We start from the raw sequence: 5,000 nt of genomic DNA, 5'->3' as shown, positions 1-5,000 counted from the left end.
GGCTTAAGGAGTCACTGAGGGGAAAGTTGATATGAGGAATTTCGTTGGCTCCACTATTAACAAGACATGCAGTTGGTAATCATCCCCTCACTGCCCTCCACACTAGGAAGAAACATGTCCCTAGTCACTATTAAGAGACAGCACTTACGCAGAGATCAGGAAGGTATGGAATGAGTGCTATCATAATGAGGGCTCGGATAATAATAATGATGATGATGATGATGATGATGATGATGATGATGATGATGATAACACACACAAAAAAAAAAACATCACCTCCCAAAGAGGGTGATAAGAGGGTGTAGGTGAGGGGGTGAGGTTTCCCAGAAGGAAGGGGGGATAGGGGGGTGTGGGGGTAAATGGTGGGAAATCCCAACCCTGCGGCGTAGTTGGGGGTCTTCGGTACACACACACACACACACACACACACACACACACACACACACACACACACGGAGCTATGCGCACAACACCATACATGATCTAACACACACACACACACACACACACACACACACACACACACACACACACACACACACACGGCGCTATACGCACAACACCATACGTGATCTAAAACACACACACACACACACACACACACACACACACACACACACACACACACGGCGCTATGCTCACAACACCATACGTGATCTAAAACATACACACACACACACACAGAATGATGTCATCATTTTAACAACATACATAACAACAGTCATCATCATCATCATCATCATAAGAACATAAAAACATAAGAAGTGAAGATACTGCAGTAGGCCAGTTGTCCCAAGCTAGGCAGCTCCTACGAGAGTGTGATCAAACTACTAGGAATACGACAAGAACTGCAAAAAATAAGGCTCTTCCCCGCCCACCTAACCCTACAGCGAAACCGGCAGGAAAAAAAACTGAGTGGGAACACCCAGCAGTATAGCAAAACTGACGTGGAAATTTTACAGGGAAGTGTGAAAAGAGAAAAAGAAGTTCTCGTAGTGAAACCTGTAAAGGTGTTTTTGTACAGAACCCTTACACGTCATATATTAATCTAGCCTGTGCTTGAAACTCTCAATGGAAGGACAGCAAATATATCACCTATAGTAGCTCATTCCATTTGTTCCACTACTTCCAAACCAGTTTCTACCTATCTCCTTACTTAAACGGAATTTATCTAGTCTTAAGCCATTGGTTCGAGTTCTGTCCTGCCACTTAAACACCTTAAACACCTCAGCTAAACCTCCTCTTACTCTACGCTTTTCTAGGGAGTGCAAATTTAGTTTTTTTCAGTCTGCCTTTACATGAAACGTTCCAAATATCGTGTTTTATTTTTGTCATTCTTTTCTGTATATTTTGTAACGAATCAATATCCATTCTATAGTTTGGACACTAAACTTGCACGGGATAGTCTGAATGTGACCTTACTAATGCTACATAAAACTGTAGTATTACTCTGGAAGTCCTTTTGCTCAGGCATCGCGAAATAAATCCTAGGACCTATTTGCTTTATTCCTCTCATTAATACGCTTATGTCTTGGTTTAAGAACTTTACTAACCAGGATTCTCGCGCTTCATTTTAAATATTTCTTTATTATATGACCTGTGACATATCTACTACCTCCTATGGTCTTGCCCACGTTAAGCATTTTACATTTTTTCACGTTAAAATCCGTCTACCACTCTTAAGACCATTTTACCAATATGTCGAGGTTCTTTTGAAGGTTAATACAGTAGTCAGCTGAGTTAATGATACATCCTATTTTTCTGTCACCGACAAATTTCCTAATACTGCTAGCGATTACCAAGTCTAGATCATTTATATACCCGTGGGGGCGCTCACCATCCACTCACTCGATGTAGTGCTGCTGTCGGGTGTCTGCCCTTTCCTCTCCTCCATCCGTTTTTCCTTCCATCCTCTTCTGTCTTCCTTTCCTTCATTCTTTCCTTGTCCTTCTGCCTACGGGTAACGTTACGCTCCCTCTTCTGTCTTTCTTTTCTTCATTCTTTCCTCTTCCTTCTGCCTGTGGGTGACTCTACACTGAGTGACAGGCCAAATGGTTTCCTATACACCAGGAAACCATTTTCTACGCTGGGTAGTAACCATACAACCAAATTTTGGCGCCTGGTGGTTTAGTGGGTAATTATTGCGCTCCAATCGGATTGAGCCGGTGAAGGTTTATATCCAAGGGGTGGTTGGGGTTGATTGCTCATGTAATGCCACTCAGGGATGAGTTAGGTTAATCACTCTCATCTTAAATGTCGGGACCAATTGCCTAGCCCCGGGCTCCTACGCTCCTCATGGGGCAATGTAGGATTGGATGATGGATGATGGATTGTATATAATAAATAATGAGGGACTGTTTACTGATCTTTGAGGTACATTGCTAGATAATAATTCCCAGCCCGACTTGGTACCATTTATTAAAACTCTCTGGTTTCGTCCCTTCATGTCAGGATTCTATCCATTATAAGATATCGCCCTCTGTACCATGTGCTAGAACCTTCCTAACTTATCGTGTGGAACCGTGACAAAAACTTCATTCCATTTCTTACAACTACTACCATCACCACTGTTGACGATGATGATGGTGATGATGATGATGATGATGATGATATTTATCAAGCACTTCAATACTGCTCCGTCAGGGGCATACGGGCCTGGAGTTAGGTTCCTTAGTCTTACATATAAGGCCAAAGTGACTTGTGGCGTGGCCATGAACTGGTCATCCAGTCGCTGACCCACAGTGTTATTATGAGCAATATTTTCCAACATGCCTTGGATGCAAACCCTTAAGGTCCACTAGTCCACTAAGCGTCCATTTAGGTATGTAGTTACCACCGAATGTAGTAATTGCTCTCCTGGGCAACACGAAACCATTTGGTTTGTCACTCTTCGTAGAGTCACCTGAAGGTAGAACTGCATCGAGTGGGTGCATGGTGGGCTCCTCCACATACCACAAGTAATACTGCTGCTCCTGCTGCTGCTGCTGCTGCTACTACTGCTACTACTACTACTGCTACTACTACTACTAATAATAATAATAATAATAATAATAATAAAATATAATAATAATAATAATAATAATAATAATAATAAAATATAATAATAATAATAATAATAATAATAATAATAATAATAATAATAAATAATAATAATAATAATAATAATAATAATAATAATAAATAATAATAATATTAATAATAATAATAATAAAGTAGATGTGCAGTTCCTTCTTGTGCATTCAGAGAAAACATGGAAACTGCCTACCCAATCCTGCATCACAATCCCTTGTTTCTGATCGTTTTTATATTTGGAAAGGGGACCGCCCCCCTCCCCCCCAAAGAATCACTGGGAGGGTCACTCTCCCAATTGTTGCATTACAGATGAGAGTCCATTGTATAGCATATACTAAGATATCAAAGCCATGTCTACAGTCCTTTCAAAAATTCATTGAGATTTTAATTTCCTGAGGAGGGCTGACCCCCAAAAAAAATCATAGTTGGAAAACTGTACATATTGGAGGACCTTTAAAGGAACCAGACGAATTCACTTTGGAAATGTCATTAAAAACATTCCAGAGTTTCTAATCATTTTCATTAACTTTATATATCATTACGGACGAGAGTCCATTGCGCAACATGTAATAAGATATGAAAGCTATATCTGCATTCCATACACTGAGAAATTTAAATTTGGTGAGGGAGGCTGACCCCCCACCTCCTGAAAACAATGGTTGGGAAATTGTATAAAGTGGAAAAGCTTAGGAGTAATCAAACGAACTCACATGAGAACTTTTATTCAGATGTGTGTGTCCGGGGGGGGGGGGACTGACTCCCCCACCCAAGGATCATGTGGGGGGGGGGAGTCATGCTCCCCAGACATCGATGTGCAGTTTCTTCCTGTGCATTCAGAGGAAACACAGAAACTGCCTATTTAATCATGCGATATGTATGCCAATGTCGTTGAAATCCACGTGCTCACTTTTCCTTGTTTCTAATCGTCTTTTATTTTTGGAAAATGGTCTGACCCTTCCAAAAATCGTTGGGGGTTCACGATCTCCAAATATTACATGAGAGATAAGAGTCCATTGCACAACACGTACTTGATATTTAAGCCATATCTACTCTCCTTCCACTATTTCTGAGAATTTTTAATTGAGTGGGGCTGACTCCCTAAAAGTCAGGGTTGGAATATTGTATATAGTGGAAGATCTTCCCAGTACGCAAACGAACTCACCTGGGTTGCTTCATTCACATAAGTCCCCTATTTATGATCGTTTTATTTATTTATTTATTTATTTTTTTTGGGGGGGGAATGACCCACCATGAATCATGGGGTGGGAGCGGATCACGCTCACCAAATATCGCATTACGTATCAGTGTCCACTGTACAACATGTACTAAGATATCAAAGTCATATCTGCCCTCCTTCTTCTATTTTGTGACCTTCATAAGTTTGGGAGGGGCCAACCCCCGTAAAAATAATGGCTGAAAATTTTCATATAGTAGTTGCAAATGTCTTTTCCAAAATCTTGTTGAACAGAATAGAGCCAGTAATTGATAAAATTTTAAGAGAAGAACAAGCGGGATTTAGAAAGGGTCGAGGTTGTAATGATCAGATTTTTATTGTAAGGCATCTAATGCAACAAGCTAATGAGAAGAAAATGCCACTTAGTATGTGGTTTGTGGATATTGAAAAGGCGTTTGATAGTGTTTCACGTGGACCTATTTTGAAAATTATGAAATTCTATAGTATACCAGAAAAGTTTGTAAATATTATTAGAAGCCTGCATGAAGGTACTTTTTGTAAGGTAATGGTGGGTGGTTCTTTGAGTGATCCATTTCAAGTTAGGTCAGGAGTGATTCAAGGAGGAGTTCTTTCGCCATTGTTGTTTGTTTTGGTTATGGATTATGTTATGAAAAAGGTTGTAAGGAGAACAGGTACAGGAATTAACTGGAAAGAAAATACGAAGCTGATGGATTTGGACTATGCTGATGATATT

Source organism: Coenobita brevimanus, chromosome 13 (assembly GCF_032717465.1).
Source record: "Coenobita brevimanus isolate Jiangsu-jjx chromosome 13, ASM3271746v2, whole genome shotgun sequence".
Lineage (NCBI taxonomy): Eukaryota > Metazoa > Arthropoda > Malacostraca > Decapoda > Coenobitidae > Coenobita > Coenobita brevimanus.
The sequence above is the reverse complement of the archived record's forward strand: the minus strand, read 5'-3'. Positions refer to the sequence as shown.